General features: G+C 40.0%; 1 protein-coding gene across 2 annotated transcripts in view; it reads left to right on the top strand.

Moving 5' to 3' along the window:
- The window catches only part of tspan9a (tetraspanin 9a), a 238,323-nt gene that overhangs the window by 2,557 nt on the left and 209,424 nt on the right, over positions 1-26,342 (top strand). The window contains exon 2 of one of the 2 annotated variants that reach the window (XM_053884524.1): positions 14,945-14,998. The gene's annotated coding sequence lies outside the window, so the exon portion shown is untranslated. Of the gene's footprint in view, positions 1-14,944; positions 14,999-26,342 lie in introns of those variants that run through there. The other variant, XM_053884526.1, reaches the window with a different exon arrangement.

The following is a 26,342-nucleotide window of genomic DNA, read 5'->3' as shown; positions in this document are numbered from 1 at the left end:
GAACTCGAACGCCACGACGCACTTTGTTATTGTGTCTGCATACGCAGCCTCTGTATGCAGACGTGTCCCGTTAGCTACATTTACTGGCTGTTTTTTCTTCACATTGGGGTGTAAAACCTTTCCTGTCTCCACACTGGACCGTGGTAGAGTGTCACAGGGGAGGTGCTCCTCCACACCTCCGAGGCTGGAGCGCTCACTCCAGGGTTTGATGTCCTGTTGTGGGCTGGAGCTGGGACAGGGATGAGGCGAGTCTGGGACAGAGCGTGACTTGGTTTATGACTTTGTCACAGCCAAACTGCACAGAAGCGCACATTCAGAGCTGGACACGCACCGGGCACCTCTTCACTTCTGGAGAGACGTCACTCACTCAGCAACCCCTCCCACATGCAGCGGCCACACACATAGAGGAACAGCGCACCTGCAGCAGACACTCTACATTCACTCCTACAAAAGACTGTTTTGAAGCTTGGAGCGCATTATTTCTTTTTCCATTCATTGTAATGGGAAAAATCCATTCAGATTTTGAACAAATCGCTTCTCGAACGGCCGTCTGGAACGGACTGTGGTCGAGAACCGAGGTACCACTGCATTGCAGTGTCTTTTGTTTGGATGATCATTGAAAATCCTAAATTACACACAAACTTGAACATCACGAAACAGTGTTGTTTACTGTGAATGATGACATGGAAGTAGGGCTGGATGATTACCATAATTTCTGAACTATTGATCGCTACTTTTTTCTCTGATAACGTCACTTGAAGTAATCTCATAAACATGTTCAACGAGGCTGCTAGTCAAAAACACAAGTTTAATATTGGCCGCAAATTGACTGAATTTGCAGATGCTGTGAAATCTCAAATAAAAATTGTAATTTCAAGAGCATTGCTTTACATTATTTTACACGTAGCACGAGTGCTTGGAAGGAGTTTTACTGAGTTAACAAAATTACATTTCACACATTTGTTTGACGTGCCCCATATATATCCCTTTGCTGCTCAGCTAACTTTGAGTTGAGAGATCAAAGGATCAAAGAGAGGATGACTGTCTGAGTTACTGATGGCTCTTCGTGATCAACAAGATGGTGGGATTTCTTGGCTTGACTCCCACTCACCAACCATGCTTACTGTATATCAGTTCGAGGAATAGCTGGCTAAAAAAGTTCAGCAGACATCTGCAAGAGTGAGTCAGTACTTGAGCTGGACTTGGTCATCACTCAAGACAATGGATGACACTAGAAAGTGCAACATTTTGACCTTGAGTCAGGTCAGATTAATGAACAACACCTGCTTTAAGCTTGGGTGTTGGTTTTTGCTTCTCATTATGGAAGAGTGCTGCCAATAACAGAGATCTAAAGAAATGTCATAAGAATTGCTGTTTACATTGTAGTAAAAAGTAAATGCCATGAAAAGTGTTTTTGGACATATTATTTACTTGTGAATGGTTGAAGGAACATGCCATCTGATACTGAAGTTATTTGTGGCTTCTCATGTGATACAAAAAAGGCACGATACAATTGTGTAGTTGAGCTGTTCACCCCTACTGTATGATTAGTCAGACTCCACCGGATGAAGGGTGGTCTCACTGTCACTTGCTGTAGCATCTTATACTGGTGAAACTCTGTCACAGTCTCATCATTCTAACAGTGGCCTTAGTCAAGCTGTGCATTCATGAGATGCAGCTCAAATATCTAACTCACAGACAGAAATACACACAACTGGCAGCACATTCTGTGCCTATATATTGACCCCGCTATGTGAACGACAGCCAGTTGTTTACCGCCGTGTCAAACATGGGGGTCCTGCCCACGTGGGCTGAATCTGCATTTAGAATTTATTGAGATAGAACTGAAGCTGTACCAGCAGGAATCACATCGTGGTTCCCTTTCAATGCCTGTGGCAGACTTTTTTATTATCAGCTTCGAGCTGCGCAAGCATGATATTTTTGACCCTGTCAAAGAGGTGAAAGAGGGGTTGAACGACAAGTGGTGTTTCTGCACAGTCTTAAGTTTGCATCTGCAACTTTATCAGACTAACTTTTTCTGCCTGCCAGTGTTTTAAAAAATAGAAACATAAGTGGACTGTTGTTCCTGCAAAAGCTTGAGTTTTCGACAGCAAATTTAGAGGCTTTTTTATGAGTTATTTTGTCAGCCAACATATAGGCGCAGTGCACTGTTGGAATTTGCACCGTCACACTCGTGTTTTGCCAGAGCTACATCCTCTGTGTTTGTCCATCTTGGTTAGCAGATAAGCTTAATTTTGATAATACTGAGCCGCTTGAAGTCAAATATGTCTTTTTAAAAAGTTAATTTCCTTTTTAAAGGACATAATGTATGTAGAAAAAGTGACTTTACATTTAGCAAAGTCACCTTTTCCCTTGTATTGTAGATTCTTCTGTAAATCATATACGTTGTTTATTGTTGATACTGATTGACGTCACTTATTGATATGAACTGATTGGTATTCTGTGTTTAAACCTCCATTCTTGCATTAAAGTATCTTCTTGAGTTCTTCTTGTCTGTTAAATAAAATGTTGATGCTTTGTATGACTAAATGTAAGTCCACATCTTAGAAATGACAATGCCAGAAGTAAGCGAATGAAGTAAAATGGTTAATACTTATAGTTTGTGTCTGTGTTCATAATGAAGATCAAACATGTGGATTTTGTACTGAACATACTGTATGTTATTCCGTAGTACTGCCATTTGTAGCTGAAACATTTTTATCCTGGCTTTTTTTCTGTTTATTTCCTACATATTTCCATCAATTTTACTCTCTTTTTAAAGAATCTTCATTCTATGTTTTGCACTTATCAATAAGGGTACATTTTTTTGGCTGATACCGATTGCATGTTCTTTGAAAGTTCCAACAGGCCGATTTTTTTTTTCTAAATCACTACTAACCTAGAAAATACGACACAATGACAATAATACCGAACACTGTTTAGAAATCACTGCTACTTTTAAAGCAAACTAAATAACAGAAAAAACAATACAAAAGACAGAATAATGTAAAGAAATATTATTTTCTTATCAATGACCAATGAACAGATCAAACCCACACTATAAACTTCACCAGTCACTTGTTAAATACTGGAATGCTGCCTCATAACCTGAAAGTCTGCTCCACTTTTCATCGGCTACATGTCCAGGATATAACTATCTGGTATCCAGGTGCAGTAACAAGAATAAACCCAACAACAATGAACTCCATTTGCATTGGTTTCGGCTACGGTTCGCTCCGGTTAACTTTCGCTCGGCTAGCCTGTTGGTAGCCCTCAAATTCGGGGTTGTGATTTGAGGCCAAGTGTCCCGTTGTAGCTGCTGATAAATCGGCCAGTCCCACTTATCAGAGTTGCTATGTTTTATTCTTTTTAGTTTCTATTATTGCTTTACGCTTCCTTTTCTTGCTTTCATCTTTTAGTTCATCTTTATATTTTATATTCTTGCTGTTTCCCCGGCGTTAAGTCAAGAGGAAGCATCTCATTGGTTCTGTGTTTTTCTTAACTGGTCAATTGATAATTCTATCAATAACTGGGTTCCAAACTGTGTTGTGGGCTAGATCATGTCTTTTATTGGCTGCACAACTGTTTTCGTTGTTTTTGGACAGCACTCTCAGTTGCTTTTCACAAGTACTCCTTATTCACACGCACTATCAAGCACACGTGTTGGAGTCCATTAATGATAACGGCTAAAAGCTCACAGACAGAAATAGATTTCATAAAGTGTTTCCAGAATTCTTTCTGAGCTACATGCTGCTTTTTTCCAGCCGAGTGTTACCATGGTTACGGGTCATACTTGGTGCTGCTGGAGTTTGAAGGGTAGAACAGATGTGTACATTCGGAACAAGTTGATAATGTTTTGGTGTGTGTTTATTGCAACTTGCTTTGTTGAAGAATTTACTGGTCATGTGTTTTCCTGTTCAGATCCAATCTCTCTGTGTTCACATGCTGCAATGCAACGTTGAACCTGCAACTTTCTATATTTGTTCTTTTCTTTGTGCAAACCGATAAAATACATAATTTCTTTTGAAATTTCCAATTTCCACAGTTTAAAGTATTTGTGGCACAGGTAGACTTTGTTGTAATTTTGTTTTGCTGAATTGCAGTTTTAGAAATTTGCGTTAACCATGAGAACTCTAAAGGAGTTTTCTGTTGTATACAGTGCTGTGTCACAGTACAGTACATTAGATAAAAGAACAAAACAATGTAAAACAATATAAAACCCAATAGACTGGAGAAGGACAATAAAAAAGGGTGCAATGTCACAATTCTTCTCTGGAAGTCTAAACACTTCTGTTCTACTCATTCACACTGATTTTGTCTGTAATTCCGCATTCCTCAGCCATCAAAACCACTATACCTTGGGGAAATAATATTGCGTGCCGAGCTCACATGCTGCACAATAGTAAATAGATCCTTAATAAGTGTTTTGCCCTCAGCTCTGCCGTGATAACTCTTGCTCCGGGGACAGTCATTGGGAGACAAGACCTGCTTTTTTTATTGCCACATACCAGCACTCTAATCAGAAGCACCTCTATAAACCACCTTCGCACGGGTCCATGTCTATTTGAGAGACACCATGGGAACAAACCTCTTGAAAGTTGTTCCAACATGTTTTTTGAAAGATCTGGAAGTAATTTTAAGCTTTTGCTTTCTTCTCTGGTGTCTGATGATTGTTGGTAGAAGGTTAAATCATATCAAGCCTCCCTTAGCAGGTAACGCTGAACGGACAGATGGTTCATCAGCAGAATTTTTATCAGTGAATAGTGAGATTAGTATCACAACGACTGAATCTTCTGTGCTAATTCAATACCAATATGCAACAAGTATATGATTGTAGCGCATCGCCACGGCTTCAGAACAATGATCTCTTTGTTAAATGTGTACGTGCATGTGATCAAACATATTAAGACCAAGTGGAAACGTCAAAACAAGCGGAAAACACATAATGCGTCATGAAAGTGGACATGATCATGGTTGTTTTCCACTTGTTTTTAGCTGAATCCCTACCCGCTTTTTTTTGACACTTTATCTAACAAATACATAACTTTTCCCTCCATCCATCCATCCATCCATTAGAGGGCTTGATATGTATTCATAGAATTGAAGTTACATTCATTTCTCTGCACCCATGCAGGCTGCTTTATTCCAACATCCAAATTTCACTTCCTGGTCTGTGTCTTTGCTTCAAAGATGCTTTCGTGTGGCAATTAAAGGAACATTATTTGCTACAGTTGCACCTGAGGAGTCTCTTTAGCTAGCTGGCCACTCGAAAGGGTCAAGAACCGGCATCTGTGCTGTAGCCAAGACTCGTGTTTGTGCTGAGAGGCTTTCCAACAAATAAGTGCAATGTTAGGGCTGGGTATCGATTCTAATTTCAAGAATCGATTCGATTCCGATTCTCATGACTTAGAATCGATTATCACGATTCAATTCGATTCGATTCGATCCGATCCAATCTCGATTCAGGTTAGTATTTAAACCATTTTCTGAGCTGTTGCCATTATCACATGACAAGTTACGCAACGTATTAATACTAGTATCAGATTGACATTCAACAGGAAATTAATGAAGGATTCATAGTAAATGATAATAAAGATCCAGACACAGAACTCCAGATGTGACTGCTCATGGGACTGGTGCATTATTAGAAATAGGACATAAAAAATTCACCCAAAAGATGCTGCCCTTTAATACTAATGCATTTTTATGTTATTATCAAAAAAAAAAAAAAGATATTCTCAGCCACTGAAAATGTAAACAGAGTGCTGGTTACTGACTTCACAGCAACCTGACGGTCATTGCGCAGTATGTGAACAGTTCTCTGTGGTCTGTAGTACGTACGACAAGAGGTCCCACTCCTCATCAATATAGTGAGTTGTCAGACTCGTGTAAGATTGCGAAGATGTCCACGCACCCCTTGTAATGCCCACCCTGACTGCTGACTGAAGCTTACTTTTCACGTTTTCTTTGACTGACTGGTGCATGTTTGGGATAACAGACGTTTGCGAGACACCATAGCGTAGTGTGGCTCTGTGACTTTCATTAGCCGCCTGAAGCCCTCGTTTTCAACGACGGAATACAGGCCCATATCTTTGCAAATGAAGCCCGCAGTCGCTTCAGTTATTTTGACAGAGCGTGCAGAATTGCCCGGTAGTGGTAAAGTTCGCTTGAGTTTCATTTGTTGTGGCCCGGTGGATGGCTTGGAAAGGAGCGCTGGGTGATGTTGCGTCACGTGATTCGTGAGGTCGTCGAAGGGGTTGGACTTCACCCGGAGAAAACGTAAATTAATTAATCCGATCTTTGGACCTACGAATCAATTTTATGGAATTGATGTACAAATCGATTCAGAATTGGAAAATCGATTTTTTAAACACAGCACTATGCAATGTGCTCCCTCTTGTAATGTAAATTTCACACCCGTTACAAATCACTATTCTCTGGTCTTTCTCAGATCCAGACACACTGCAGACATGGTGGTGTATTCGCTCTGGCTGCAGGTTCTGCGTAATCACAACATCCATTTTCGACCATGTTGTTTTGGTGCCGAATATTCTGTGCATCCTGAGATTTTGTATATACTATACAAGATATTGAGTTATTATTGACCCCTACTTACAACATCTCTTTTAAGAAAAATGTAGATAATGTAGATAAAGCTTTATCAGGTCTGTAGAATTATAAATAAGAAAAAGTAGAATCACCATTTGAAGGAATATTTTCTCAGCTTTCTTGCTAGTATGTATTTTATTTTTGCAAGTGTATTTAATGGATTGTCTAACTAATTGAGATACATTTTAATGAGGTTTAATTTGATGTATGCACTACAATTGTTAAAAAAGCCATATACTGCGAATAGAAGGATTATGCATAACTGCAACCCTCTGGAGGATCCTCAAGCAAAAGATCTATGAGGGTGGGAGGCAGTTCACATCCAAACAGCAACTCTGGGAGGCTGTTCTGACATCCTGCAAAGACATTCAAGCAGAAACTGTCCATAAACTCAAACAAGGGGTTAACTTGACCTGTTAAGATGTTTTGGATTGTAATAGCTTTTTATTTTAGTAAACGTGACCTTATATTGCTGTAAATTCAACAAATTACTATTTTCAGTTCTTTACAAACTAGAAAATGTCTTGAAACTATGTTGTGCATAATAATTTGGAACAGTGCGTTTTAAGTTTTTTATTTATTTTTTTAAATACTGTTTTCATGAGGAGTTTTGTTCAATAACATTTGAAATAAATTTCGACAGCTGATGACTTGAAAATTATGTTGATTGTTATTTGCATCAAGTATTTTGGAAAATCAAACAAAAACATCATTTGCATAATAATTTGAAACGCAGTGTACAGAAGTCATGACTGACAAAAGCACTGTTTGTTTTAGTTGTGCTCAAATTTCTCTACTTTGAAATTCCTGTCTCAATTTCATCAATAACTAAAGTCACAAATGTGCTTATACATAAATCCTGCAGGTCATTTAGCTGCCATTAAACTTTGACATATATGAGTGCACATGATGTGATTCTAAGTGAGTTTTTGATTATTTGCTTCTATTTTGAGATGGTTGACTAACTCTGATGAGTTAAAACACTCGTGGTACCATTTGATTATAAACATGTGCTTATCTGCTTCACTTCATGCGCTTCTTGCTGCGTATGTAATGGAATGTCCTCGGTTGACCTCTCAAAGTTTATATAGTCGGACAACTTTTGTCTGGCGTTGATATTTATTACACACATAAAGTTTGCAGTTGAGTTTCAATGAGAAACGTAAATCTCTTATTCTATATTGTGCAGTTATCACATTTTATTTTATTATTTTGTAATGTTAGTGTACATTTTTAACTGCTACTGCAAGAGTCACCTGAAAAATATCAGCATTTTATGAATGTCTCCCTCAGTCATAAAATATGTATGAGAAAAAATGTATAGAGTAGAAGTCAAATGTTACATGATAAGTGCGTGACACGCAATAAACGTCCCTGATTCGACTTCACCTTGAGGCAGTCCTGTCAATTTGCTGTTGAGTTTTCTTCCACAGTTCAGCATGTCCCTGCCTTTGGGGCCTCTGAGGCAGACTTCACAAATGCCACAGATTCGACGAATAAGAAGCTGGAAGTGTAAGAATGAATGGACTAAATCATGTGGTTCTGTAGATAAGCAAGCCATGAAGGTGCTGAACATTTCTTAAACAACTATGCCTTTCTCAAAAGGGTAAAACACAGGAAAACAGGTAATTCATTTTCAACTAAAATGGCGTAGTTATAAAGCAATACTGCACACAACTAGAGACATTGTCAGATTTGGAAAGATTTAAGATGGATCCTTTTTTTTAAATTTTTTACTGGATATTTTTTTGCATTCGATGCTGACTATGAAGCCTTTGTCTCATGTTCCCCATATCAGTCAGTGATTTAAGTTTAAACTGAAGTGCTATCAGGAAGTCGTTACTTGTGTTTTGCAGGTGACGACACGAAGCATTTTGTTGAATAGCTACTGTGCTGCTCTCTCTTCACTGTTGTCTCAGAAATGGGTTCTTTCAGCCATGAGCAAAGGAACAACACATTCAAATGGTTTGAACTCTGGAAATTGCACTTTAAAAGGCAGAGACAGCTTGGGATACATAAATGACATCCCTGGCAAAAATGAGATCTTTTCATCCTCTTCCTTTTTTTTGCCATTTGGTCTCCGACGAACAACAGTTATACCCATTACAGGATCTTAGGAAGCCTTCGACTTGAACTGTTAAAACGTTTGTGCTGTTGTTGTATCCATTGACAACCAAAAGTGAGAGGCGGCCTTGCCTCTATGCTCAAGTTTAATGCTAATTCTCCTTATCAGATGCCAGATTTGCTAAAATACCTTTTCATAATCGTTTAATAGTCATCCAGAAAAGCAACTCTGAGATTGCATCCTGAACTAGAACATTTTTGCAAAGGACGCTATTTTCAGCTAGGATTTTGAAACAGGGCGTCCAAAGCCCTCACCCTCAGCCCATAGCCCCGCCCCCAGCCCCTGCCAACACGGCATGTCAACAACCAACTTAACAACTTGCTTTGTTAAAAAGAAGCTGTAGACATCTATTTGTATAAAAACAAACCTCTGAGTCAAGTAATCGTTACCAGACATAAACTCATGAATGCTCACTTTTGAGGTGCAGGATGTAATGAATCTTTCCCTTACTACAAGCTAAGCGTCTACAGCGTTGTTCATCTTCTTTGATATATCTATGCAAGATAAGCATACAGTGGTATCAGTTATGTATTGTGATGGCTTTCAAAAATTCATTAATTCAGGGTGTCCCTACTGCGACCCCTGGATTCCTAGATGCCCTCCGAAGCACTCATTCTGTTGTCCTAAATTCTGCCTTGTGTTTACTTTAACAACCTACTAACCCCACATTTCCATCTTTTCTCCATCTGGTACCATCCCTCATGCAGCCTAGTTCCAGTTATTGCAGGTCTATCCAATGTTGGGTCCTCATGGGCGTTCCCACTTCAAGCCCAGGCCTACTTAGCTCACTTGGATCCCACGTGGGGCCAACCTAAGTGTTCCCAGGCCCACACTCCAAGTTAACTTTAATCTACATATGTACTGAATTACGACAGACTAAGTTTATTACTACAGACGATAATATATCTAGTGTATGTGGAGGCTGTTGCACACTGGAACGTCAGACACTTAGCTCCACTGAATAAAATAAAATGAGGTGGTCACTGATAACTAGTAGAGGAAGTACACACAATTTTAAATCATGTGAACACTGATCTCATACATCTTATACGATTTAGATCTGAACTCAGCCTCAGAGTTTCAGTTACCACTAGTAGAATTCTCCAGATTCTTTCAACAATCCTTCGTCTTGGAGTTGTTTGTGTGCAGCTTCCTTCCACTAAATACGTGCACAGTGCCCCTAGTGGAATGGTTTTTGAATCAATTCAGAGAATTGGGTGGATAAATACTGAATTGGGGGAAGGACGAATTTTTTTTACACCTGCCCCAGTTGTTGATGCTTCCCAATATTTTGAAATATTTTTATCTGTTAAAAAACCATTCATTTGATGTACATTAAACTTTGTACAGAAAGCCAGTTCAGTAAAAAGACCAGCTTGATGAGAGGACCATTAAAGGAGGGATGTTGTCCTTCATTCCAATGGATGGCAGTTTGGCTTCACCATGGAAGCACCTACTTCACTGTGCCAAACTTCCAAGATCAGGCACCATCCATAAAGAAGGATAAAAAATGTACAAACAGAAGGCTAATGAGAACTTTCAGTCCTGCAGTGCATGATGGGATACCTCAAGACCACGCCAGACATTTGTTGCATGGCTTGTGGTCTTTTTTTGAAAGAAGCCTGTTCTACAGATCTTCAAGGGGCTTACAGCACTAACAAGGATTCTTTTAATGCAAATAAATAACAGTGACTGAAGCAAAATGACCAACGACAAGCGACAAAAACACAAGACCCCTCACTTCGCCTGCCTTTGGATCAGCCAGAACAAGACCACTCTCGTGGTCTCCCTATTAAACAAGTTTGAGAGCTCTGATTTAGATTATTGCTTGATCACAGCGAACAGGTGTGAGTTTTCTTTCAAAGACTGTTCAGGCCATCTCTGTCTTGCTGGACTTCATCCAAGTACGATATATTATTTTCCATTACCCTCATCTTCGATGCAACATCTACAGATGTTTTTGCCAGCCAATGTGTTATAAATGGTTCTGTCTCCAATTATTTTTCGAGCACCTATTAGTTTTCATGTGCATGCAGGAATTCACAGCATTGTTGTATCCAGACTTCTTGTTCTCATTGGTACACACTTCTGCTTCAGATTAGTTCGATGAACGGTTTTGATTTGTTTTACAAAAATGACGATCTAACATCTGAAAATAATCTCTCTGAGACGATTAAAATAAAATTACTTTGAAGAGGAAAAAGATTTTAAGGAACATTTGAATGAGACAAGTGAGTAAAATGTTGCAATGTGTACTCTTGAGACTTAATCTGTATTAGAAACACACGAGAAACTGCAATACAGATGCTCTACTGAAAGCCCAAGTATGACTCATTATTATGTAAACAAAGAATCATCTCATCCTATCCATTAATATCTTGCATTTAAATTTCAAATTGACATGAGATTTCTCACTTCTGTGTCCTCCTCCATTATCAAATTAAGGTTCTTTCTCAGCACAGCAAGATTACAATACGCTGAAGTCACCGCAACAGAATGCTACGCAAGCAGTGGCTCGATTCAAGAGTCTCAGACAGATGACAGAACTATCGTTTGAAGGGAAACCTTGGCCACCCGCCTGAGAAAATCAGCTTTATCCGCTTCTGTCCTTCATCTTTTTTCCTGTTTTATGACCTACAGTTCATGACTGAGTACTGAAAGGAAGTTCTCTCACAGAGAAATAGAAATCTGTCAAAACATTTGTGGTGTTCAGGTGAAATGAAACATTTGTAGTGTTCAAGTGAAACTATTATAATGATAATAATAATCTTCTGTCCTAATAATTTTCAGCTTCTGTGTTCATAACAAATGAGCTCATCTGTTTGTTGCAATTTAAACTCTATTGGACGGTCTACTTGAAAACAGAACCAAAAACATTCTGTTCTGTTATGTTCTTTATGCTACAGTATGTTCTTTTTTTCATTTTGCTATCATATTGAAGTGCCATATTATATGAAAGAATCTTGCAGACATTATTCCTAGCAATCTGCTTATATTTTGTGGCGTCTGTCTCGCCTATCCATTTGCTCTCACTGCCTGCTATCAGTTGGCGTCTTCTTTTCAAGGTGAAGTTATGGAGTCACGTCCCACCATAATGCAATTGTCGTAATGTTGATTGAATGTTTTATTCATCTTCTATTAATATGTCTTTTACAGCTGTCATCCGTCCTGCCGCATGGCTCGGGCCCCAGCTCATCATGTGATTGTATTCGGTGATCTGATCAGGATGCCTGGCTGGAAGAATATAAATAGAGTTTTATCTCCACTGATCCAGTTTTCCTGTTTGGAACGTGGTTTGCTCCGCAGGCTACAGGAGGGCGGTCTGGCCCAGGCTCGCTGCTTGGCAGAACTTTCTCAGGGGAAAATTTCAAACCATAATAATCTCAAACATGCAGGGAGACCAGGGGAAAGGCAGGACAGATGCTGATGATAAAGGAGTTGTGTGCGGCGCATAGTTTAGCGAGATGCAAGGACAAACATCATTGGTGATGACAAGTTGTCGACTGAATCTTGGAAGGTACATTGAATGGAGGGATTTAAGCTTCACAAAATATGATTGCCGATATTTTTATCTTTGAGATGGAATCTTTGGGATGTGTAATAGGTTAATTTGGAGACAAAATAATAGAAAGTAAAAAAAAAAACAAATGCATGAGTGCTACACTATTATTTATTTGTTCACTACCTCTCTTCAGTCCACTATTCTGGTGCCTCCTGTGCTATAGGGGAGCTGATAAATGTCAAGTCATGTGGTGTGTTCCTGGAGGTCAATATGCATCATTAAAAATCTGCCCATGTCAAGCCATAATATCACCATAATAGCACTTCATCCCATCATATATGGTAGTTAATGGCCTTTAATAACTGAAAATAATTCCCTTAACTTGGCACAATGCAAGTTTCATTACTATAGGTTACATTTAATGAGGTGCTAGAAGTTCAGACAAGGCTAAAACATAATGGTGAATGAATATTAGTTATAGTTATTAAGTAGTTTGTCGATCAAGTGGACTTTAACCCTGCTCCATGACATGGAAGGGCAGCTTCTGAGTTGATGAGGTATCAGAAAATGGTGACCTCATTTTCTGAGCTCAGTAGGTGTTTTTTTGTGTGTCTTTTTGCAATAAAGGTTTCATTGAAATTTTTGTTCAAAGCCAAAGAATACTCTCCAGACAGCGGCATCAAGTGCCGTGTGAAAACAAGTACACTATTTCGTGAAACCTCATCAACCCATCTGTAGCTTATGGTCAGTTAGGTTGGACATGACTTGTTATCTATAGTGAGCCATGTTTCTGTCTTTTAAATGTACTGTTTTATGTTGTGTCTTTCTATTTTCATCTCTTATTTATTGTTCTAAAACTAAGCCTTTAGTTTCTACATCAATTTTGGGAAGAGATTCAAAATGATTTGAACTTTTTAAGCATATGCAGCTTAAAGAAAATATATGACGCACTAAAATATACAGAAAAAAACTGCTCAGTCCTCTATCTTCATCCCGAAATGTCAAGCAAATAAATCACAGGCCCGTATTTATAGGAATGAGGACTTCACAATGTGTCTGGAAAATAACATTACTAAGCAGGCAAACAGCAATTTCAGATGGTGGCTATTCTAAGTAATTTTATATGTACTTCTACTTTGTTTTACTCAGACTTTAAAGGAGTACTGTTTTAACCAGATTACACTTGTATTTGAAATATTGAGATCATAAATATTCACATTCAAATGAGCCCTTCAGGGCAGCTGCTGCCAGTTGTGGTCAGGAGGAGGTATGTTCAACTTGGGGTGCACTGTGGGTCGACAGGGTCCAGATGGTAATCTGCTGCATCTCCACCAACATTTGATCATCAGTGCCTTGCTTCTTTTTCTATATCTTCAATGAAATTCCCCCTACACCATGAAGTTGTTGTCCCATTGTTCTTGAAAAGGGACTGCTTTTGTTTTATCTCAGCTGGATAAGTAGCAGGGAAGGGAACACGCCTGTGACCTCATTAGTGGGAGCAAACAAACCTGCAGTTTCCTTGCTACCAAAGAGAAAAGGAAGCAAATCTTTCCCTGACATTTTGGTTATGGAACTGTGGTGTGGAGAGTAGGGAAAACTAATGCCGCATCAGCCACGAGTTAGTTTACTTTTCATCACATGCCCCTCCAGAGCTTAATCAATTCTCATTTGGTTTTTCATCCTCCTGCATTTCTGTCCTGTCGTTTTTCCACAGCTGAAACGTATCGAAGGGTCGGTTTGATGTGGTGTGCTCGGCAGGAGTTTGGTAATGCATTCGGACAATTGCGGCTTATGTTGGGAGCAGATGCGCTGATTTTGTGGTCAGTGACGTTAGAGCCTCCGGTTGCAGCACGTCTGCACTGTCTTATACAATTTTCAGACTCAGAGAAAGAAGTGCTCGCCTTTGAATATCCCAGCAACAACTGTGAGTGTCATACTGTTGCCAAAGCTGTGGTCACATTAATGGTCTTTTTAGTGGTCACTTCTTATTACAGGCACGTTGCCTTCTTTCCACAACAATTCCATGAAGGTACGGACGCTTTTACAATTACAGAATCTGGTATTGTGCAATAGTAATTCATGGTCACATGGATTAGTGGATGGGTAGCTGCATTTATTGTCCTTTGTCTGTCACCTATGCCCTGTCTGTATGTCTGTATGTTTGTCTTTTGTCGGTGTCACTTCCATTAACAAATAACATGGTTCAAGGTGAAACTTGCAATGCTGAAGGCTGCCGTACGCAGAAGTCCACTTTCCCCACTTCAAAATATTTATGTCATAAATGTGGTGTTGAATGTGAGTGATGATGGTTGACCATTTATTTTATGTTAATAAGGTTATGAAGCGCCAAACAAAAAATGTGAAACCTTTATTTTCTCTCGATCAATAGGATCCAGTTGTCACGATAAAATCTGGTGTTGTTGTTGGGGATATCTGCATATTTGTATTGTCTTAAGGCATTTGTCATGTACGGACATCTGCTGCTGATTTGATGTGATTCACAATGGCATTTTTATGACAAAATGACACCAACCTTTTTGCTCCATAAACTTTGCAACTACAATCATCTGTCAAGAAGATCTGTCGCCTCTCCACGTCTCCTCCTCTGAGCAGCCTGCTGTACATCGCTGCCGATGCCATTATCGGTTTGTAAGACACGCCAATTAGCTGTTGATTCAATCTCTGTTCTTCCTGTCCCTGTTTGACAGACTGCCACAAGACGGAGAGCCGACCACTCCTGTGTTCTACCACGACTGGTGCCGGTGAGTAATCACGTCATGTTCCACTCTGTTTGATTTTACTTCAGCCTGCAGGTTTCTGTTTTTCTCCTGTCAGACTGTGCCCTGAGTAAGGAAAATGTCTGGCTTGCGCAATAGTGAGCAAGGACAGAACTTTTTGTTGGTTTATTCAAGCAATTGCTATATTCTTGTGAGGGCATTTCACATCAAAGAATGACTCGGAAATGACTAAATTAATGATCTGACGGTGTTTATTTTGAAGTTAGAACAGTCCATGATGGTCAGCCGTTCATGCGGTTGCAGGTTGTCAGTATTTCCTCGCGTGTTGTGTGTGAATACACAATGAACTGTTCCAGGAAACACTTGACCCTGACTGGATTACAGAGGTCTGACTTTCTGCTCTGGTATGGCTGATCTTCCTGTCGGTTCACCTCCACACTTGAGGGTGTGTGACGACAGGAAATAGCTCACAAACGTACCCACGTATGTTTGTTTGGCTCTCTTCGTGAGGACCTCTCATCGGCATAATGCTTTCCCTTGCCTCTTATTCTTAACTTAGCCATCCAAAGCACATTGCTAAATTTAACCAGAGCTCTGGAAACCAAACCTAAACATAATTCTAATAAACTACTTTACTGATGTTTTAACCCACTAAACCTTGAGAGCTAAATGTAAGTCTTGACTAGCAAAAGGCTTGTCAAGCCTCGGTACACACAAGTACGGCAAAACATGCCCATGTTGTGTTTTTATTCACAGACACACATGCACACACAGTCATGCTTGTATGTTTTGTTGGGACATTTCATTGACTTTCATGCTTTCCCCAGCCTGTCACCCTACACCTAACCATCAAAAAGAGATGGCTAACCTCAACCAGGACCTAAACCAAACTTAAAATCAATTCTGATGACCTAGTTATTTTGAACTTTTAGTCCTCAAATTTAAGCTGAACCACAGTCCCTACCAAAAGTTGGTGTATTGCCAGGAATTGATCTCAACAAGTATAGCTGTACAAGTTCAGACACACACAGCGATGCCAAAGTAACCACCAGAGTAACCTTTAAAAAGTGTTGACCATATACTGTAGATTTACTTTTAAAAAGTTTCCTCACTTCCCATGAGCTGTCGGCCTGAATAATAATTGTTGTAAATTATTAAACCCCATCTGAATATGTAGCAGTAAAATTGATTCTTCTTCTTGGCAAACTGAGATCTGATTAAAAAATAATGTAATATCTTTTGCAACAAAAATCTGTGTAACAGTGTATCATTGCTTTCCAATGGTGTTTTTTGTAAATGGATAATGGACTGCTTTTAGGCAGAACGATTACCTGACCCCTCATGGCTTCAGACGAGCTGACGTCTATGTGCTAATGGGGGCAGCTGTGGAAGGTGCAGAGGTTGAGGACAAATTCAGCCCAGCATTGAAGGTGTATGAATTAATCGCATTATGTCAGTCCTTTTTGCAACATTTTTTTAAACCATGGTGGCATAGTAGTTTTCATATTGTCAGAGTAATAAGAGAGTAAAATGTGAAGAAGCTTTTAATGATACTTTTGAAAGGCATGTGAAAACACCTTGGGTTGGCATGGACTCGCTGCTGAAGGGAATAGCTTGTTTGTGTTTCGAATGAAGATTGAGTTGAATTGCTATAGATGACCATCTACCATCATGGTTAGGAGTGATTAGATTGACAGCATGACCTTACTGGCTGGGAAAACATTTCATGAGTCACATACAGCCTTGTTCTTGTTAGGTTAGACTCGTGCTTCTCAGTGATTTTCTGTTACCGATCAGCCAGAGTACGGATTACCGCAGATCACCGAGACCGATCAAATGGATTGACAATGAATTTGTAATCAAAATGCTGAGACCTTTCTGTGTACGTGATGTGAAAATAATGTACGTGATGTGAAAAAAACTTCAAATCATTTTAATTCAGCCACATTTTTATATATATATATATTTTTTATATATTTTATATAGCTCTTCAAGGTGGCAAAAAATAGAAAAACTTTGCTGAATGCAGCAATTATTCTGTCAAAAGAACCACTGAAAAACATTTAATTCGATGTGAGACGTCGCAGGTGAATCTGTGCAGACTGTGCTATGCCCATGAAATATTGACATACTGTAGTGGGTCTCGAGACAGAGATCACTGCATTTATGAAAGTTTCCACTCTGTTTTCAGAAGTTTCAGATTCAGGTGGCTAACGAACGCTGCACCTGAGTCCAAAACGGCGACAGATCCGGTCGTTTCCGTTTCGGTCTCTGTGTAAACGACACCCGAGAAAGGCTGGTCATCTAGAATTAAGTATTTCTTATCATTCCGAATGTCACGCACAGACCGGCGGGTGTTTCTGCTGCTGAGGGACCAGCGGTCTCACTTTCATGACTCCAGAAAACTCTGTGCGCTTCATCGAATGCTGGCATTTTAAATGGCTATTTAATTTGAAGGCGCTTTCGTGCGCAGCATTGTCCCGTGCATGTGCTTGTGCAGGATGCAAACTTGAAACATGACAGATTGAAAGAACCTCTACAGCAGACATCCTGCTTCTTAGTGAGCAGCGAGTAGGGAGGACTGGTCGCATCACAACCAGCGGGGCTTCTTCAGAGTGCCAGCTGTCACACGTGATCAGTTGTGATCGGCAGTGACAGATAGTGATCGGGAATTCACCAATCACGCTGAAATCGGCCAATGATAGGTGACTGATCATTTGGATCATCCCTAGTTGTTTGAATTCTAAGATTTTTGAGCAGAGAGTGCCACCTAGTGGCCTCTGAAAATCAGGACACTGTTTCATGAAGCCTTGTCTCCCCGTCACTAGTTGTACATTCTCAAATCCCCACTACAGATCTGAAAAGCAGACATTTTTGTATGAACATAAATAAAAATTTAAGTGTGAACATAGTATGTTTTGGTAGGTTTCACAGTGATATGATGTCTAGGTGTAATGTAAGTTCTGTTTCAATATTCATTTATGTTATTTATACTGGTGAATTTCTAAAACATTTTATGAAAAACGCTCTGGCCAGACTTTCTCTTTATCTAAGAAATTATTCATTGAATGAGTGTTCACAATTCTACTAATGCCGGCTACAACTCAGTGCTTGTGCGTAATATTGCTCCAGTTAATACTGACGACAGTGTGCACATACCATCGGTCTATACAGTCAAGTCTATACAGCATTTCACCACAGGGTACAGTTGATTGACACATTCGTCTTCCTGTACGCACACTTCACCTCTACTGCCACGATGCTGTCCTGGGGCCAATACTGTAAATGTATTAAATGCTATTAATTTCCCCACTGCGGTGCGATAAATACTGCAATGGAACATTTTTGTGGGAAGGCCCAAGAATGACAAATGACTGGATCCGTCATCGCTGTGTGAATTCAATAGATTAACTTTTAAAGGTCAACCTTATACATCGATCTGAAACGGCCTCTGGTAATGAACCAACTCATTCATTTCTATCGTGGATAGCAGTCAATGAAAACAAAGTCTTATTAACAGGCGCCTGCAGCCGTTTTGGCCAACATAGAAACAAGCGTTCAAATCAATTGTTAGTAATAAAGAAGGGTTGCATAATACTGTGGCATTAGACAGCAACATCCTGTCTTCAAATGAAGATGACTGACTACTGTAAAATCACAGCAATCTTTTTTTTCATATATCAAAACATAGTATGGTTGAAGCAGGGTCCTCCCCACTATGTCTTCCTACTTTAGGAGAGGTGGTGTCCCTGTGTTGCAGTTTCATGTTGGGGAGGCACGTAGGCGACAACAAAGGCCACAAACCACATTGTACATCTTTCATGGTCCTCATTTATGATCTATCTTAAAAAGCGCAGTCAGCTGGACTGGCAGTGTGGAGGGTGGACACACACTGTATGTAAGCTAAGTTAAGTTAGTTAAAGCTCTAATTTCAAGCCAAGTGTTTCCTTCTGGTGTGTTGTTCTGAATTAGGTATCCAGCCTTAAGTTTGATGCATGATTTTGATCGAAGCTCTCTGCGCGCTCTGCTAAAGACTTGGAAAGACTTAATAATATCTTTCTTTACTGGAGAACTGCTTTTTGTCTATTCTGCTGAGATTCACAAGGGAACACCAATAATGGATCGAGCTTAATAACACTTGCAAAACATCTATAAGTGGATATAAACCCTCTTTCCCTCTGCAGTTCAATAGTGGTGCCATCTGTGAATTAACAAAGAGGAATGAATCTGTTGATACAGGAAAACAAGAAAATACCAGCATAAGGTTGTCAATTTAGATCTTTCTTGTACGTGTAAGATGCTCAAACTTCTGCTGAACTTGCTTTTTGAATATCTGCCCTCTTTTTTTATGATGATGGACCATCTTAAAATGTGCTTCTTTTCTTGCTGAGCAGAAATAAAGTTTGAAGCTACTTTGCATGGTTTTCTGTATAGAAAGGTCGTGTTAAGTTTAGTTGTGAAACTGTGTTTGAAGAGGCCTGTTGTGCAAAGTGCACAGGCTTGGCTTTACATGACTATATGCCTATTTGGTTGCTATCTATACGCAAGTGTTAAATGCCTCTGCGTGAAGTGAACAGCCAAAAATGAACAACATCAACTTTTCCATATTCATATTTACTCCATACTGTATATCCATATTTACTCCATATTCATCATTACCTTGTGTTGTTTCGAGTTTGGGCAATACTTGTTAACAGAAACAGCATTCAAAACCATTGTTTGTAAAAATGTTGTTATATTCTCCATAATTCCATGACGCAACTCAGAGTTAAGAACTATGTCATGTAGAGGTGGAGATTTGATGTGAAGCTGGGTGTAAGAGCCCAACTATTCCTTGTTTTTCCTTTTTAAAAAGTAACATTTCTTCTCTGCACTTCATCCTGAAACTTCATCCTGTATTTGACAGCTGTGAGCAGATCTCAACACGCGTTCTGCTTTCAAAAGAATCCTGGTTCTACTCTCACTGTACGTCTTACCAGACATGGATTTGGAAACACATTTTGGAAATGACTGTTTGATGTTTTTTTTTCCCAACTGCTGCAAGAGCTTTTGAAATTTAAAACACATAGAGAGAGCAAACTCTGTCTAGAAGCCATTCATGCATGTATGTGGTCACCACACACACTTGTATGCACATGTGGATGCAGACGACCCAGGCACTGGAGGGCGCTTTGTTCAGCTCTTTTCTGTGAACAGGATTACATTAGCAAGACTGGTACTGCCACCCAGAGAGGCAAAGAAACACAGTGGGTTATGTGTGGCGCCCCATAACTATGGACCACAATTAAATATTTAACACTGCATTAGCAGCAGTAGAGATGACACCACAGTATGTGCCAAGCCGTGAATGCATTTTGTGAGTCAAACCACAATGGTCCCTAGCACTGACTTTGTACAATTTTAAATTCCACGTTTCATTTTCCATCAACAGAGTTATGATTAGTAATTCTCTCTATGTCAAAAGAGATTTCGTGAGGCAGGTAGATAGCAGGTATTAATATTGCATAAGGACACAGGCAAATTTTGGCCCCATCAAACCAACGATTATCTGTCTGAACATGGATGGAGCCCTCTGTCAGAGTGTTTTAAACAAGGCTCTGAGGTCAAATACCTTTTCTTTCTTATTGCGTATCTGGGTTTTATTGGTTATGCATACGGGTCTTGTCTGAACTCTGTTTGACTGGATGCCTTTCACTCATTTTGACCCAGAAGTATGTTTTCCAAAACTTTAAATCACTTCGTCCGCGCCAGTTGTGGTTGCTCGAGGTTTAAGTCCACAAGGAACTGAGCTTAAAAGCCCTGCAGTCATTTTAACTGACAGAGATTTTTTTTTTTTGACTGCCTGGGAGGATTTTATTCTGTTCCAATTCCATCGACATGATGTCTGACTGCTATTCACCCAGACTCGTCATATTATCATGAGCGTGAGGTAAATATGTTGTTGAAAGCTGCCATTGTTTTGTTTTATCATAGTTAGTCAATCTTTATTTTCATTGCTTTTTCACAAAATTTGATGAATGCTGGCTTTGATTCATAGATTGGAATGGTTAAACGCCATTTTCATGGCAGTATAATAGCCGACTTTCTATTCCCATATTAGACATAAGTTTCTGGTCTTTTCTCCGTCTTTAGCCAAAAATGACATTGCTGGAAGCAGTGCACTGAAAGAAATACTCAGGCATCAGACTATATCTGCTTTGATTTATTAGATTTTGCCTCGAGTAGGGACAGACAGAAATGTGACGACCTCAGTCGCCAGTTTTATTATTTGGAATATGATCTTTAAAATTGGTCACGTCTGTAAACCCTCTGACTTCGAACTGTACTGTTGGGGAGGCGAGTCCAGCTCCACTTTAATGAGACGCCTGTCAGTTGCAGCTAGGTAGGTGGATTGGATTAAAAATACTTGCTGAAATAACTTCATTTAAAGTATAATGATGTCAATAATGTCATAAACACACCAGTGTGTGGATCTGTGGAGTTGGAACACCGTATTCACACAACAAAAAAACAAGCACAACTATAGCAGAACTAATGTTTGGCCAAAGCATCCGGCTATAATTCGAAGGTATTTGAAGAAAATAGAAGAAACCTGGCTGGCAGCTGCTGCCTTGCTGCAGTTGGATGAAATTGCACTTGCTGGAATGTGGATCTATTTTTCATGTACACAATCTGCGGACCTCAACCAAGGAACGACACACACATTGTATTAATGGAACAGATTGTTTTAATCCTATATTTAATTTTTTTAAAAATGTTCCATGTCTATGTTTTTAGTTTGGATGTCTGACTTCCTAAAACAAACAAAAAAAAACCCATAACATCCCAAGCTGCCCTATATAATTAAACCATATATGATTTGTTACCTCCGTTTTACAGCATTAGCTCAATTAAGTACCAACTCTGTCGAATTCTACCTTGCCATTTCTGCCATCTAGTGGGTCTTTAAGAATATAGCATTAATAAACACTAACATTGACTTCACAGTCATCTCATTTTAAACATAGGTGAACAGGTTAATCTTGATTCTATCAGCGACTAACTTGCTCATTGGTGTCATATACTCACCTGTTGTTCTACATTATTAAAGCATTGTCTCTGGACCTTGTGTTAGCTGTCATAACAATTGCTATTGTTAGGTGAGTGCATCACAACACCATTCATCAGCAGCTGACGTGACCGCTCGCATGTTGTGCAGAGATTTGTCCCACATTAGATGGTGTTGAGATCCAGGCTTCCTGAAAGGTGTATCTAAGGCGAGCGATAGAGATGAGGTGTGTGAGGGAGTGAAAAAGAAGCCAGAATGAAAGCTGAAGAGAGAGGGGGTGGCAGAAAGAAATATTGTTCACCGGAGGATAATTTGGAAGCAAGAGACGAAGTGAGGCTGAGACAGCGTTTCGCATGAGGCTAGAACGAACTGCTCCCCGTGGCCATTTATCCCGATCACCTGAGAGCTCTTAGACCTGTGTTGCTGACCTTAAATCGATGTTCTGAAGAGAAAAAAAAATGACCCCAGGAACAAATGATCTCTCATTTATGTTGTCATGAGCCGTGTGCGCCTGGGACACCACCAGAGGTCAGTGTGACTCTGGAGTTAGCTGCTATGTGCAGTTTGGATTCAGTGGTTTGCAGAGAGATTTGTGTCTTTTGAAATAAGAAATGTGCGCTGGCAAAGCTTCAGTTGCTGTTGCTTGGAACCAAATCTCTTTTTTAAAATCTTCATGCTCTGTCACTTACCAACCCTTTTCAGTGCATTTCAACCGGAAATAAGGTTCAACCGGTGTGTCTGCCGCTGTGTCTGTGTTCAATTTGCATAAGCTCCCTTCAAAAGCAGCCTCCTTGTGGATTTGCACCGTCAGATTGAAGGGACTGTTCAGACTGAATTGCTAATGACGGAATTGCCCTTATTGACGCTTGTCAGTCTATTTCAGGCGCTAAGACTAACATGGTCAAGCTGATGATACACGTGCTGGATCATTCCTACTATGTCATCGGGGGGGACATGGTTAGTCATGAGATTCTTCATCCTGCAGTGTGTTTGGCACCATCTTCACGCGTCAGGCACATCACACAAGGGTGGATGCTTGCCTCATGGCAGGCTGCTGACAGCCTTGTCGATGGACAAGACGTACTGGGATATCGAACACGTGATCTCCCCCCGCTGAAGCAGTCGACGTTCTTCATGGCCAAGCTCCTCCTTCCTGTAAAATCAGGACCCAATCTTCAACACCGAGTCCTTATCGATCCTGAATTTGGCCAAAGTTCAATAACCTCACACCCTCCGGAGTGTCAACCACACAGACCACTGACCCCGGCTCTCAGGATGAGACGGGCTGGAATTAGAAGACTGACTGCCATAGAAGGGGTGAGGACGAGTGGGATGAGGTCTCGCTACGTTTTCATGTAATATAGTGTAACACCAGGGAACGTTGAGACAAATCAGCCATTAAACACTCCTTAGTGCAGTGGTTCTTAACCTTGTTGGAGGCACCGAACCCCACCAGTTTCATATGCTCATTCACCGAACCCTTCTTTAGTAAAAAATAAAATATGATACACTAACTGCAGACTAGACTGAGGGGTGGACCTCTGCGGCGGAGGCTCCACCGAACCCCTGAGACCGACTCACAGAACCCCTAGGGTTCGATGGAACCCAGGTTAAGAACCACTGCCTTAGTGACTAATCCGGTACCACCAGGACTGTAAATAACTTTAGCTTGCCATTAACAGAGACAAAAGTCCTCGTTCTGCTGTGTTCAGATTTAAAAGCAGCGTCTCATGTGATTCTTAATAACGTTTACTTGCTAAAATATTTTGTGTTTCATGTGAGAACCTTTCATCCCCGTTTGCCTCCACAAATAGAATCATTACATAACAATCCAATTACGTTTGGGTCATGCTGCTCTAAATGGTATAACTGTGTGTGGGATAGTGGAGAAGTACAATTAATTATGAACAACTGTACGTAAATAAATCATCAGTCAGCCCAAAAAAGAGATTCTCATGTGTCCATCTCCCGCCATGCAAGCACAATCACTCTGACAAATATGGATTAAATAGAGCAAATGTGATTTTCCCAGCAAGTTGGACGATTGGGTAGCTGGGTGGCATTAAGGGCAGTAAGTGCTTGGACAGGAAGGACACTCACTGCCCCAGAAGCTTGTGGCCGGTATTCACATGACCGTATGCTGCGACGTGGGAGAGTAATAGAATCCATCATGATGTGCCTGGATGCTTGCGGACGGGGTAAATTTAGCTACAGGCCGCCAGATTCACAGGGTTGTTCATATATCTGTGGCAGGCCACCCCTGTTAGGTCCTCGCTGCCCTTCTGGAAAAGTCAGGGATGGGTGTGCTGCATGTGAACCGCCCTCTTTCCTGAACTTAAGAGCTTAATATTGAGATGGATTGCATTGCAGTGTGATAGCATTAGTCATACACGTTATTTCAGTCTCTTTTTGGAAAGCATCTGGTGGCTTTTGTGTCTGTGAAGTTCCAACAATGCATATCAAAAGGGAGTGTGTTTGACAGGGAAAGTGTTCTCAGTCTGAGTGGTTTTCCCTTCAATGTATCACACGTTTGCATAAGTGTCCGCACTGCCCTCGTTCTGTTGGATTGATGCATACATTAAAATAAGTTGACTCTGCTCTTAACGGAATGCATCAGTGCAAGACAATGTTTTGACTTTGTTAAAGTTTGTGTCAGTAAAGGTAACATTTATTATCTCTTGTGCAATATTGGGACAGGTTATTTTGACATGATGGAACTAGACCGATCACGATAACCAATAGGTCAACACCTCCTGTTTTGGCACTGTTTTTGTATTCAAACAACCATTTCAATAAAATCTCACATAATTTCTAAACCAAGAGCGCCACCTACTGTGCTCTGAAAACCAGGACCCTGTTTCATGAAGCCTCATTAGGCCATCACGAGTTCAAGTTGAACCCATTGTGGACGACCCTGTCGAATGTTGTTCTCATGCGTTGACAAGAAAAACCGCAACACATTAAACATGTACGCTCACCTGCACCACAACCACCAGGGCAGTTGTAAGGTCAACTTTTGTTCAGTGAGATTCTGAATGCCTTTTGTCTTGTCTTGTCTTGGATTGCATTTATTTTAGTAATTTTAATGTAAGATATGTAAAAGGTCTTTCAAAGACATTTTGGCTACAATGCTACACTGATGAGAAATAATACATCTTAAATCATACTTGTGTTTATTTTCATTACATTAATGCTTAACATGGTCTCAAAATAATGTTGATAATAATAAAGTTTATTGGCTATAGTTTTTAGGGCTTATCAACCAGCAATATTTGTTAATTTGTTTTTGTGACAGGCCAAGATGGAACATGAATATTGTTGCCTTCACTATGAGTAATGAACTCGCATGCATGAATAGAACACACTTATATTGTTGTTTGGAACATATGGAAACACTGCCCTTGACTAGTGTTTTCTCCATGTTTCTAGCCAAACACAGGAAATATCAGTCCCAGGGTGTGTCACGTTCAGTGTCTTGTTCCAGTATCTTTTTCAGAAAGAGCATAAAGAAAGGTTTCAAAAAAATATATGATAAAAAGGGCTTCTTCGCTAGCCAGCCTGTGTTGCTCTCCTCTTTTTATTTTTCCTTTCCATAAAATGCAATGAAATCACTTGTCCATTTTTTACTGTCTGAGTTATGACTGTAGCCAAAAATATTGCAGAACCTGGATGCTGTCACTGTTTCATCAACCCTGCAATACTGTTTCATGATCAACTCCTCTACCCATCGCTACTGTTCGATCTCTCACGACCACGTGTATGATAGTAGCACTCGTGATAAATGCACACAAAAGATGATATATGGTACAATTGTGGAAAAGGTGGACTGAAATGCATTGACTTCTCTTGACTATTCTTCATGAAATCATCATGAAAATCATTCATTGCACTGATATTTCATGAGATCCGGAGTGACATGGGCGGCCAACAGACGTGTTTGCTTATGTGTCAAGTTTCATTAGAAATGAATAGTGTAGAATCAAGGTTATGTGCTCTATTATGTGATTTTCTCTGCATATAGTGAATCCCACTCTCTCCTCTTGTGTGTCCCTGGCTCGCATAGATGTTCACTTGCATACCAAATGACAGATTCAGACTCAATTCTCTGCACTGCCATATTTTCATGAACAAAAGTAGAATCTCTGTCAAGGTAAATGCTGCATCTCTTCACCAGAGTGATTTTTTTTTTCAGAGGATGTGGAGTTCTTCTGTGAAGGAAAGATCATGACCCCATTGGAATCTGATGTTGTCACTCTAGACACATGATAAAGCTGGTGTCAGTACATAGTCGTGCATGTTTGAAAAGCAGGTCAGAAAACT

The sequence above is a fragment of the Synchiropus splendidus genome, chromosome 14 (assembly GCF_027744825.2).
Source record: "Synchiropus splendidus isolate RoL2022-P1 chromosome 14, RoL_Sspl_1.0, whole genome shotgun sequence".
Taxonomy (NCBI): Eukaryota; Metazoa; Chordata; class Actinopteri; order Syngnathiformes; family Callionymidae; genus Synchiropus; species Synchiropus splendidus.
Note: the sequence above shows the minus strand (reverse complement) of the source record. Positions and strands in the feature narration are given on the sequence as shown.